The sequence below is a fragment of the Chroicocephalus ridibundus genome, chromosome 11 (genome assembly GCF_963924245.1).
Source record: "Chroicocephalus ridibundus chromosome 11, bChrRid1.1, whole genome shotgun sequence".
Classification (NCBI taxonomy): domain Eukaryota; kingdom Metazoa; phylum Chordata; class Aves; order Charadriiformes; family Laridae; genus Chroicocephalus; species Chroicocephalus ridibundus.
Window position 1 is genome coordinate 14,745,105 of NC_086294.1, and position 13,559 is coordinate 14,758,663.

The 13,559-nt window shown below is 42.5% G+C and overlaps 1 long non-coding RNA gene across 2 annotated transcripts; it reads right to left on the minus strand.

Annotated features, from left to right (window-relative positions):
• Positions 1-432: 432 nt before the first annotated feature.
• LOC134521962 (uncharacterized) lies at positions 433-12,931 on the minus strand. Of its 2 annotated transcripts, XR_010072912.1 has the most exons (5): positions 12,674-12,931; positions 8,403-8,504; positions 5,877-6,090; positions 3,763-4,050; positions 433-2,001 (listed from the first exon to the last, which is right to left on the minus strand). It is a non-coding gene; the product is annotated as an uncharacterized LOC134521962 (long non-coding RNA). The 2 variants fall into 2 exon arrangements; XR_010072913.1 differs by lacking the exon at positions 8,403-8,504.
• Between the last annotated feature and the right edge of the window lie 628 nt (positions 12,932-13,559).

Here is a 13,559-nt window from a genome sequence, read left to right on the forward strand (position 1 = left end):
GGTGGTGAGCCCCTGGCCCAGGTTGCCCAGAGAAGCTGTGGCTGCCCCATCCCTGGAGGGGTTCAAGGCCAGGTTGGACGGGGCTTGGAGCAACCTGGTGTGGTGGGAGGTGTCCCTGCCCAGGGCAGGGGGTGGCACTGGATGGTCTTTAAAGGTCCCTTCCAACCCAAACTATCCTATGATTCTATGCTTTAATACTCATTTCTTATAGGAGCTGCTGATCTGAACCACAGGTACTCCCTTATTCAGCAGGATGTTACAGCATGGACTTTAGCCATGTACACTAAGGACAGGTTTCTCTTCTGAATCAGGGTTATAAGTAGCCCATACTAGGAATATTTTTTTTCACTGAAGTTTCATGGAATATTAAGAGCTTGAAAGCAAATTAGAAATGAAAGTTTTCTTTTACTAAATGCAAATAATTCCTTTCTTCTTGCCACTGGCCTACAAGCCTTTAATGCAGAGCTGGGTCGGCGGAGCGAGAGGTGGAGGTCTTTTCCAGTCTGCAGCTGAGCACTGGGAGCACGCTGAAGACCAATACCAAGTCACACAAAGAGCACACATGTCGTTTTCTGGGAGCCTTTATACATCAGAGTTTAAACAACTTGCTTGGTGCCTGAAACGGCTACTGGAAAAAATGCAATGGAATCAAAATAACTTAATCATTTGGGCAGAAACCCTACCGGAAATATAGAAATAAAGAGCAAACAAAGGACGGTACCAGAAGGGCCTGTTCGATTTCGAGGGTGACTCGAAAGGCCGTTCTACCCGCGCAGAGGTACCCACCATCGCACACTCCTCTGCCCCAGCCCACGACCGAGAAACTCTGTGACCTCTCTCTGCCTCTCCACCTTGTGAGTCTGCAACCATCATTTCAGCATGTATCACTCACAGTCAGTATTATTACTAGTCGTAATATTAGCCAGCTGTTTGTTGTTGTTGTTTAAAAAAAAAAAAAAAGACGACGATGACAACAATCATATTTAACTTTATGGACATTTTGCTGTAACAAGACTTTACCAGATGTTCTGCCCCTCGGTTGTGCATGCCACAAAAGCATGTTTTATAATGACATAAATACAAAGCAAGATGAAAGTCATGGAAATGCCTGCGTGTTCTTTTCTTAACGCAGCTGTATTTGAGATGGTTTTTGCATCTGTCGAGCATAAATCAAACGGGGGAAAACGATCCTCAGAACTAGCCCGTTCCTTGATAGTGAGTGTTTTGTGTCACACACATTAGTCGATGTCAAGAATTATTCTCCGTTATAAACTTCCACTTCCCACACTCATAAGGAGGTGAAGTTAAATGTTACTAAAGCATTCCCAACCCTGCACTGGAAAGTGCTGAGAGCTTCAGGTTTGCTACATTTATTGATCAGCATTGTGAAAGATAAGTAACAAGGACTGCTTACGAGGGATGTATGGCAGCTGCAATTCCTAATTCCTATTCCCAGCAGTGCCAAAACATACGTGAGTGGCTACAGCCAAATTTCTGACCTGGACATGAGGCTTTGTTCATGCTCTTTGGGGACATGTTAATGAATTAATAGTTGAGACGCTCGGATGAAATTTCCTCATCGGTAAATACGAATATTTATTCTGTTTAAACTTTTCGCATGGCTTGGCCAGGGCACTGGCAAGCAGGATATCATATACATGACAAACAGGCTGAAGCGATAAAAAGTGTTGCCATGTAAGCACAAAATATAGCGGCACCAGGAGAAAGAGAACCCATTTTTTTTCTGACCTTTCCAAAGCAAAGCACTACTTGCGGCGAGCCCTCGGCTGCGCGTTACCTATATCCTGTATGAATGAATTCCTTTTTTGTGTGATTGTTCAAAGCCAATATGTCCGTTTCTATAGAAGCACCCACAGGATCACCGAAAACCACATATTCAGCTCTTGTTAATGTCAGCAATGACGTACCAGAGCAAGTACTTGTTTGTCCTGAAGAAATACAGGACTTCCACCGCTCGAGCACGAGCCTGCTGCCGAACGCCTGTTCAGAAAAAAAAAAAGAAAGAAAGAAAAAAAGTTGTTGACATGAGAGGAAAAACCAGGTTTCCTGTTTGAACTCTGACAGGTACTGGAAGATATGAGTAACATCAAATCTTGGTCTGCTCTAAAGGCAGTCTGTGGTCAGGGGGTTCTCACATTTGTTTGTGTGGAACAGCTTTGAATTGTTTGCAGATACCGCGCAGAAGAAACTCAGAGATCCTTATCGGGGCGCAGGGCCTGTTATGAAATATATGCATTTGTGAGCAGGTTACAGGAGATCAAAACGGCTCCAGATGACATGCCTCACATGCTGTAAAATGTGGTAGATGCTCCCGAGATACCTCTGAAAATATCACATGTCGCAGCGTTGTCGAGTACAGGCAGTGGCCACCTTTATTTCCATTTCTCGCTGCGTGGCAGGCGAAAGGAGTTTGGGGGATTTTTTTTTCCAGATCATTCTTCTTTTGTGTGTGCGTGTCAGTTTGACTGCTCAAATTAAAACTTTCCTTCATTATGATTTGCACTAATAGAACTACCCAAACAATTGCAAAAGAAACTAGATGCTGGAGAAAAATGGCTTTAAGACACCCTGGATTTGCCCCAGCTGCATGCCACGCTCTCCCCGCGGGTGACACCACCTGGGGAACAGGGGACAATGCCAATGTGCCCATTTGCCGGCTCCTCCAAGCCGCAAACCTCCAACCTGCAGCGAGGAGAGCCAGGAGGGATTCTGCATGAGCAGTAGGGACTGGTTTGTGGCAGAAATAAAACCAAATCAATTTGGGTGGGAATGCTGTAGAACCCTCGGTGACCAGACTAGCCCCTGGATACCCAGCCCAGCCCTAAGAGGTGCTGGGGAGCATTGTCCCATTTGTAAGAGGCTTCCCAAAACAATCGACCAAAATTGCAGCTGAAAGCCTGTCTCCCTCGCCACACAGCCTGCCAGCCAACGGCACGCCGCTTCCTCCTGTCTAAAGATCAACCCCTACAAACTTCTCTTTCCTCATAACTTTGGACAAAGTCTAACCAGTTGACCAAAGACCTTCCAAGGAGCTCACCCTCCAGCCCAGGTCTCCAGGTATGAAGAGCTCAAAGGGCCCTGCTCAGCCCCTTCCTCACCACAAGCAGATCTCCGACTCCAGCACCGCACGTTTGCGATGCCTTCTCCTTTCAACCACCCCTAATGCTGCATTACAGTGCCTTTACATACACAAAACAGCTTCAATTTTCCTTACAGTCTAATGCAAGCCATCGTTTTCAAAAACTATCCGAAGAAGAGGCCTCCCAGAGCTTTGCTCAACCCAAGTCATCTTGGGGGATGCAGCTAGGTCATAGCTCCGTGTTACAATTTAATAAGTGAATAACTTAAAGTTGCTGCAGCTCATTCATTGAGGCAAAACTCTCCTCAAAACCGTGGATCCCAAATTCATGCCATCAGCTCTCTTATAGCCCAGACTGAGTCCACACAAAGAGCTTCTACTGAAACCAGAGGCAGTTCCTGCGTACACACCCGATGAAGGAGACACAGTCCTTCAGGAGGAACCCTCTCCTTGGAGAACATCAACACCCTGATCCATTGCCATGAAACCACCAGACCAAGATGCTACCAGGAGATAAACTGAACTCTCCTGGGCCATGTCCTGCACAGCAATGGAGGTCCCCAGCTGATGGTGGTCCCTAGCTGGTGGGGGACAGTGCTCAGCACCACACAGTGTCGGACCTTCAAAACCATCGATTTTAGGGCTCCCTACACATCACTAACCTCAAACCCGCAGCTGATGAGACGGTGGCAGTGAGCTCCTCTCAAAAACCCGTGGCACCTCCGAGCTAAATGGTTCACCTCCTTGCAGGCTGCAGAGCCAAGCTCAGGAATGGGTCACGGCTACAGAGACTCACCAACGACAATGCCGTGCAGATCTGTTACTGTTGGATTCTGCCTGTTCTCTTGGATTTTTGTCTTGTTTTTTTTAGTTTTATATTTCCAGCTGATGTGTGTGAGCCTCTTCTACTGTAGTGAACACTCCCAGAAAGCAAGTTCTCAGCTTACACGCTGTAAGCAAATCGAAAATTAAAACCATTAGATTGAGGAAAAGAACAATTCCCTACAACAGGGCTAGCCAGTTGCAGCTAAATAACAACTCAGATTTCAGATCTGGGCTAGTCCTAAACTCGCTTAGCTTGCAAAATCCTTCCTCGAGCTACTTGTAGTAAACAGTAAGTTTGAAGCAGAAAACAGAAACTCAGTAAATAATTATCCCCTTAAACTACTGGGTGTCATGTCTTCATTTCTGAGATAGAACCCTTTCAGATAAATTCATGATTTTCCATATTAATTTTTGTAAATTTAGTGAAGGCATTTTTTGTTCCCCCCACAAGACCAGATGGATTTTGCCAGTTGGATTTTAACTGGTTCTTCTGGTGCAGCTCATAAATACAATACAAACAATATCTTCCCAGTGATCTGGTACTGAAATTCCCCTGAAATCACTGGGTTTATTTAATACCCGTGCTTAAGAGCGTTCCTGAATCAGGGCTATAAATCACAAGAAAAAGCTAGAGGAATCCTCCTGTCACTGAAATCATTGCCCAGTCATTTATTTGAGGATAGCAGAATTAAGCCATTAACTTTATTTTTAGTAATTCATACCAATGTCATTAGAAATGAACTTATACAATGAAAAAGTGCATAAGATAAAACCTAACAGTACAAAGAATGAAAAAAACCCAAAACAGTAGATTCATAAATAGAAATAACATCGAATTCATTCAGTATTACATGACAGCAGTGGAAAAAAAATTTTAAAATGGGAACGCTGGTTGTTCATATACAGCACCACAGCATCATAAATCTACAAGAGCGAAGGGTTTGTTTTAACTTAATACTAATCTATGGCCAATTTTTGAATAATTTTCGAAGTGAAACTGCTTAAAATAACACATTACAGATCTTTGTTCCTTTGAGTCTTCAAGTACTGATGTGAATTATTACATCCAAAAGTGCTGTCCCCATCGACTCAGCCTTGTTTTAGCAAATAATAAGACCAGGTGTGCTCATACTCTTTGCAGATTTTGAATATTAATGGACAATCAGGAAGATAATCAAATTTAACCAAGAGATAAGAAAGACAGATTAATTCAATTAGAAATATGATTTCTGCTCATTATGTTCATTCAGCACAATTTCGTTAAGGCATTTTCCCTTTTCATTTAACTCTTCGTGCTTAAGTGCTGCTCCTAAATGTTTGGATTTTTATTTGAAGAAAATAATTACAAGGAACAGTGCTCTTAATCTTATTCAAATTTTTTTCTTTTCAACTTGTCCTTTTAGTTTGGAATTTGAGACAGTTAATAAGATGGAATAGGGCTCTGTGTGCTCTGAGCAAAAGCTTCATTTATTATACCCAGACTTTCCTGGTAACAAACAGGGAATCCAGCCCCGCTCTGCCAACCCCACCGCTTCCCTCAAATTCCAGCCAGCAGGTGCCACACACTGTACGTGGCTCCGGCTCTGAATTAATATTTATCAGCAATATTACCCAATTTTATGTTATCAAATAGGCTGATAATCAAAATTACATGGTGGCTTATTAAAAGGAAAAAAAAAAAAAGGCGGGGGGGGCATTTTTAAGAAAGCAACTAATTTTCAAAGTGTCTAAATCTTTTTGTCTTTTTCTCTTTTTCTTTTTTTTTTTAATTCTATACTTTCAGAATATCTAACCACAAGCATTTGAGCAAACTAGAGAAAAGAAACTGTTGGTAATTTTCTGTAAGTTTCAAAAGGCAGCAGGATATACACGCCGTTTTATGTTTCTATCTATAGAGACCTGCAGGCAAACGTACAGTGGAACAAAGATAGACATCTCGATATATTTGTACCTGCCGTTCATGTGCCTATATGGAGATAGATTCTTAATTAGATAAGTAAACAATGGAAAGTTTTAAAATTCGTAGTTTGAGTGTACGGAACTCTTTCTCTCTTTTTCTCTCTTACTTCTTTAGTAATACATTTTTATACGCTTTCCACACGTCACAGCTGATCACAATGCATCCAGCAGTGCTGGCGTGTTCTACAGCAGCTCTGGGCTTTGACCTGCATTGAAGCACAACCAAACATAGAAAAGTGAAATAACTACCTTTGATTCGCATATTTCTTTGGCATTTAGCACGTGATTTTATTATTTTTTTTTTAGCAGAAAAATAATTTCTGAACTACTGAGTGAGGTGATTGCAACATGGAAGACCTTAAGCAGAACTAAAGCAGCAAGCAAAAATTAGACAAATATGGGTTTATCATTTAATGGGCAGGGTCTGTATGGGACCTTCGGTCACGGCTGGAGCTCCCGGAGCAGCCCTGCTCCCTGTTCTCCCCTTCTCCCTGCTGTCAAGTGAATATTCAGTGAAAACAGGACCATTCTCTAACTAATTCTAGGTGAGAAGAGTGAAACGTTTTCCAAACTGGAGAAAACAGACACCTACCAGACTACAAACCAAACCAGTCCTCCTCTTTCTTTCTTTGCCTCTCCCTGTCTTTTATTACCACGCTGCTGCTGTGATCTAGCCCCAGGCTCCTTGCCAGCAACCGGCAGTAGCCGTTGCTGCTGCAAGATGCTTTGATACAGGACTCGGCTTCTCCACCCTGAAACCAACAGCCAGGGTCGGGTTAGGTGGTGTTACCCGTGCTTTGGCTGGAGGTTGTCCCTCATAGCCTTCACACTTCCCTGCTCGGTCCCCATGGCTCTGGGGACCATGCCCTTGGATACATGGAGTTTTTACCAAACCTCAGAGCTCAGGTTGAGCCTGCGGTGAAGATGCTTCTTTAAAACACCTAGTGCCTCAGTTTATAAAAAACTAAGCATCCATTTTGGGGGGGGGGGTGGGGGGGGAAGGACTACATCAGGAGCTAGTGGGGATCAGAAAAGCTCTGGTGAGTTCAGCAGGACTACGCCAACTCACACAAGGTTCAATTTCAGACCACAGGGCTCAATTCAGAAGACACAAGAGAACCATGCACTGGTTTCCCAGCACTGCTGGAAGAGCCATTCAAATGTCCACAGAAATCAATCACTTCTAGCAAACTGAAAGGCAATTTGCTTATTTTTATTAAGCTTTCTTTGTCCCTATACTGGCAAGGATTTAAGGAAGCAAAGATATAAAACAGAAATATTTAAAAGAACATTCATTAATTTGTAATAGCTACAACATGTGTATTTTAAAACCCCATCTCTCTGGGAATCGTGTGTTAAATATCCATCGCAAAACTTAGACAATTCCAAAGAGGATATATATTTCTTTGCAACCAAACTTTAGAAATTAATGAATTGAAATAAATAAATCCAATAAAATCCAGATGATGACTCTGACTAACTTTGCTTTCTTAAAGAAATCTGATGGCTTCAAGAGTCTTTCTCCCTCACAGTCAACAGAGTTCAATTTTAACTATAGTCGGTGGTTTCTCAGTCTTTGTAACAAAGGATTAAAAAGCACAACTTTGATAATAAAACTTGTCTGTGATCTTATTTAGTGATAAGTAAAGCCCAATGAAATCATAGAATGGTTTGGGTTGGAAGGGACCTTTAATGGTCATCTAGTCCAACCCCCCCGGTATGAGCAGGGACATCTTCAACTAGATCTGGTTGCTCAGAGACCCATCCAACCTGTCCTTGAAAATGATAAAATACCATCCAATACTTTGGTACGATGAGATTATTCTGGTACAGAGAGTTTACAACCTGTTTACCTAAGCCTTCCTGGAGGTTTGAAGCAGTACTCCGAAACCTCAATACTGTTTGGACATCTAAAATAGCCTCCAAGTGTAGGACAAAATATACCATGCAACGAGGTGCACAACTAACAAGGTCAGATCCTTTAATATAACATATAATTGTGTTTCACCTTATGCAAAATACGAATTTTGAGTGTTCACTAGAAGTGAAAGTTGGCACTCAGGTGAGGCCAGCTCAGTGTCTCCTGTTTACGTCTTTCTTCAAACTTCGCAAGAGCTATAAAACCTGCAAAGATTTTGTGACAATCCCTCGCTTTATTTTATTCCAGGCTGGAGGGGCAATATAAAGCAAAAAGGAGAAAAATAAAGCAGAAAGATTAATAAAAAAAAAATCCTTACTCTTAAAAGCAAAAGGTTACTCTTAGGTTGCAAATGTCACTTTTCAGTTGATGAATTTCTCATTCCTAGCAAATGTTTCTGTGATTTTCACTTTCAGGGTCTGTGTTGTGTAAATATTTTATTTTTGGCCACAATAGAGGCTGTTTGTAACCCCTTGATGTGTTCCGGGGGCTCCTATTGATGCCATTTCAGGATTCTCTATCGCATCACATTACTCGCTAATTTTATCACTATCAGTTTTATCCAGCCTATTGTGTGGCTGGTAAAATTGAAAGCAGCACCTGAAATACAATTCTAGGAAATCACCATGGAATTTCACCTCCAGATTTCAACACTGACTCTCCGGTAGCTGGAAATCCAGGCTAAAAGCAATAATTCTGTTCCTGCAGTATAATAAAAGTGTGTAAGTGGTTGTAAGTACTGCTATTTTTAGCCAGTACAAAGCTTCCGCTTCCCCAAACCAAAAAAAAAAAAAAAAAAAAAAAAAAGAGGCAGAAATGAATGAGAATCATCTGCAAAGTCTGAGCTTCTACAGTCCTCCAAGTGTGTTCGCTCTAAGTCCTTTTTGAGAGTTGGGTTGATTCCAGTTTTCTGGCTAAAATCCACATCAGCTTCATACCCCGGGGTGGTAAAACATCATTGCTTTTTAGCTTTCTGGCTATGATCCAGCTCCCAGCCACCCGTCTTTCTTGGGTCATCAGAATTTACCTTGACTTTCTGCTTCTAATCCTGGTTCTCACCTGGCCGCAGCACTGAACCCCGTGCCCAAACCCAAATCATGCCTTCCCCAGAAGCTGCTATCTACGGTACAGGATTTCCCAGACAGGATTGTGCAAATGCATATATGCATTGTAAAAAAAAAAAAAAAAAAAAAAAAAAACACACACACTACTCTGAATGCAAACTTTCCTAAACCCTTTGATGACAGCAATAGAAAGTGGGACTGCAAGCGCTGATGCGATGCTGCTTACTTGCATTTCTCATTATTGTAACAAGCACTCAGTCTACAGGCTCTAGAAACCAAACAGCAGCCAGGGACTAATTCTCCTCTGATTGCTACCCTGCTGCTGATAAAATGTTACAGCACAGACAAATTCTGCCTTCAGACTTTTATATAGACACACGTACGCAAAAGGCACCGACGGCACCGCTTTTCATAGCGATTCACAGGACAAGACAGGAGGCAGAGCGTTTATCTGTTGGAGGAAAATGCTGCACCAAACCAGCACCACCACAGCACCTTTAGCTGAACGGGAGCAGAATGCACAAGCAAAGAGGAGAACAGGAGAGAAGCTGCATGGCATTGGGTCCCAAAGACACACAGAGCCCACGGCTCCATCGTCCCCTGCTGCTGGTGGAGCCCACGGCTCCTGCCCCGCAGAGAACTGGGCAGTTCCCCCTACGGCACCCATGATGTGCTCACTGCCCAGACAGGAGAAAGTCAATTTTGAAAACAGAAACTCTAAAACGTGGAAGGCTGGCACACAACAACTGGCGTTTCAGAGAGACAGCAGATTGTTTGGTTTAGTTTTGCTAAATTTGTTGTATTTCTGTTTTGTTTTTATTCTGCTCCTCCTCCTCTCTCTCTCTCTTTCAGGTCCTGTGTTATAATTATTACTTAACTGGAAAGGGCTTTCTCTAAACATTTCCAAGTAGCCTTTGGAAGGCTATCTTTCCACAGCCCTCAAAGTTTCTACAGAAATCTATTTTCCCCTCCTATCTTGACAATCTTTTTGCTTCAACAGTATATTTTCTTCTTTCTCTGCTCTTCTTTTTTAACAGCCCTTGACATGGCCAGGAGCTACCAGGCAGAGAGTTTCCATTGACTTCATTGTGCTTTGCTTCACACTTTACATTCAAAAGTTTTCTGCCCCTTCTCATCTTCAGATCCCTTTACCGCAATGCTTCCTACCCACACAGAAGCTAGTTTGTATGAGCTGGAAATCTCGTGAGACTGTGGCTCTCAGGTTGTTTCCAGTTCCCAAAGAAGGCAATGTTTTTGCCCTCAGGGGGTTTCAGTAACTCCCATTCTGAACTGGCAACAAACATAATTTTTCAGGCACAAAAGAGCCTCAGATTTGGTCAGATTTAGATAGAGCAGACAGGGGTAGTTGGCCACTTCTAGCCCTATCGATTTCATAAGGTTTGAGCAATTCTTCAGCATGGGTGCCAAAGTGGCTACCCCTTCCCAGGAACCTGGGGATCTAGCCATACCCAGAAGGCGAACGTCAACAACTCATTATCAAGTTGATTCATCAAAGTTCTGCAGGAAACTGTCTCAGATCCAATTCTGTTCAACGTTTTCCCCTGAAATCGGGGATGATAAAACAGAAAGGACATGTTTAGATTTGCAGATGATGCGAATGTGGAAGCCACTGCAAACATATCAGAGAACAGGACTGAAGTTCAACTTGATCTTTATGGTAGAAATAAAAACGGATGAAGTTCAATATGGATAAGTATCATAAATGAAAGGAGCAAGCACTATCACCTGCAGATGCACATTGTGAAAGGGTTACAGTGAATAGGAGTCAATAATTGCAGGTTGTTTCAAAAAAAGTGACTATGCAGTATTTCCTGTAGGGCACACGATGAAATGCATTAGCTGTGTTTGGTACCAGTGCAGTCCCAGCTGTGCCAACCAGCCACGTCGGGGTTTCAATTTCAAGGAAGTTATGGAGCAGTTGGAGAGAGTGCCAAAGTCAGAGAGGAATGATCAGGCAACATGAAAAATACGGCCCTTAGGAGAGGACTAAGAAAATCGAGGTTTCTGAGCTCAGCTTGACACTGAGCCCCTGCTCACCAGCAAGGGAACGATACAATCACAGTCGTAAAAGGCATCTAAACAAGAAAATAGTTTATTGGACACATCCATAGATGATATAATGAGGTGGACAGGCAAACTTTCTCAAGAAAAACTTTGATGAGACTTTAAGAATACCCTTTAGGGAGAGAGCAGCACTGGAACAGGCTGATGGGAGAAGCTGTAGAGCTCCCATCATGGGAAGTCTTTAAGAATAGATTAAAAAGTTTTTCACTAGAACGAAAAAAGGCAGTTTTTCCTGGAGTGGTTCAGGGGATGGGTCAGAAAACTTGAGAATTCTTTTCCTTGCTTATTAAACAGGTAGCTATGGTTAGGTTCTCTGGGAAGATCAAAGCAAACACTTAACCAAGCACAATGCAACTGCAGATTCATGGATGTTGTAATGATACAATTTTCTGGATTTTTAAACCCTCAACAACAGTTAGTGGCCAACCTTGCCCAGAAGGTCCACAGAAATGATGCAATACCAGTCTGCTGACAGAGATCTACGGTGGGAACAGGGAAGAGTCCACCTTGATTGCTTTTCACTTCCAAACCCACACGGTTCTCCAGGAACTGGCTTGGCTTGAGCCAGAAGGATGGAGCTCCACTGACAAAGTACTTTTCCACAGAAGGATCTCCATGGTGCACTTGGGCTCATATTTTCTGTTTTAGCCTTTGTCTAACAACAACAACAAAAAAACCCAACCATTGACAGATCTCTCAGATCTTATGTCATCCTGTTTCCACTCCCACCCACCATCTGGCTGTCCCTTACCCTCTCCCACCACCTTCAGAAGCTCCTCCAACAATAAAACATCTCAGCATTGACAAGAACATTAAGATTTTGTCAATTATAGAGAGGTCATTTCTGAGACCAGCTTTTCCAAGCACTAAGAGAGAAGAATAAATTATGTAGCAAAAGGATGAGTAACAATAACTGCTAAACAGGGAGCAGAATTAATTCCTTTTCTGCATGTTCTTTGAGTGAAGCGACTGCTGTCCCAGGAGTTCCTGCCTTCCGCCTGTATCCTTCCCTTATTCTTCTCAGCATTGGTCAAAGCAAAGGTAAACAACCAACGGAACACCCCGCGCTTCAACCAGGAGCAAGACATTGTAATCCTAAACCCTGGGCCAAATCCTCACGTTACGCCAATGATTTATCCCAAAGGAGGATCTGGCCACCCGTTTCAGTCACCGTCTGGCATATTGTTCACACACACTCTGTGCGTGAGGTTCACTCAGGTTTTGCTCCCTTAACTAGCTTGATATTTACTTACACAATTATTTCATGTAGACTTATTGTTCAAGCCTTTTCTTTTGTTCTTGTAAAGACTAACTTTCTAGAAAGACGCTCAGCCGGCAAAACATTTTGAAATATAGTTCTCTGGTGGTCTATTTTCAGAAGTGAAATACTTGGTGGTCACTGTATTTCACTACTAGCATTTAGTGGTTTTAAAAGTTGTTTTCTGTTCTACATATTAACATAATTTGTTTACTATAAAAAGACTCTTAAACATATATTTCTCCAATCTTCCTTGGCCATTACAGAACGAAACCTGAACGTTATATCAAAGAGACTAAGGCAAAGTCAAGTCTCAAAATGTTCTTACCCCAAACCAAGTTGACTTGCAGATTCTAACTGCTTATTTTCCAGATAAGCTTAAAAGCCCTTAAAACACCACCACAGGCACATACACCACACCCCATCAGAAATGCATCGCATTCCGTTATTGTCGCAAGAAATACCATAATAGCAGGAATCCCAGCACGTAGGAGACAGACACACTGAAAGCACAGACTCTGGTCTTCTGCAGACAATATCGATGGAGAATAAACAGCGATGTTAAAAGTTGTATGACTTATAGCTGTGTCTCAGCAACTGCTCCTGCTCTCTGCTCCTGCCTGCAAAAGAACCAAGCAAGAAAGATCTCAGACACTAGAGGAGTCTTCAGAAAAGGATTTTTAAGCGCTCAGGAAAAAACTCTCCTCTTCCCTCATCAGTCATGTTTGCCACTAATGTTTTATTCTGGGTAAATATTTAACTGCAGGTAGTGTTTGACATGCCACCCTCCCGTTTACAGAGTATCTGGTTACACAGTGGGACACGGTATTTTCCCTCGTCGTGAAAGCTTCCTTAAATAATAGAGGGGGAATCAGCCAGGTCTGTACCCAAAACACGACCTCCGTGGGTTGCGTGTACGTGGGCAGGGGAGAGAATAATGTCAGGAAGGCAGCACGAGTGGTTCAGAAGTCATCATAAAATAGTATTGAGAAATGGGAAGCAGCTCAGAGCAGGGCTAGCAAAATAATGAAGAGCCTGAGGGAAGGGATGGTGGAGGAAAGATTAGAGGAATTGCATATGTATATCTTTGACCAAAGGAAACAGTCGAGGGATATCTGACAGGTATCAGCTTTACAGAGAGGAGGGAAGCGTTCAGGATGGGATAGGATGGATAACTGCGAGCGATTATAGGAAAGTGAATAAAAAGAAATTTAGACTCAGTATGAAGAAAGAAAATTAAAGAAGAAAATTAGAATATGAAATAGTTTAGGGGCAAAAGGGTCATTTGTAGAAATTCTCCTTCACTGGAGAATTCAAAAGCAAGCACGATAAAGCCCTAATAAATATTCG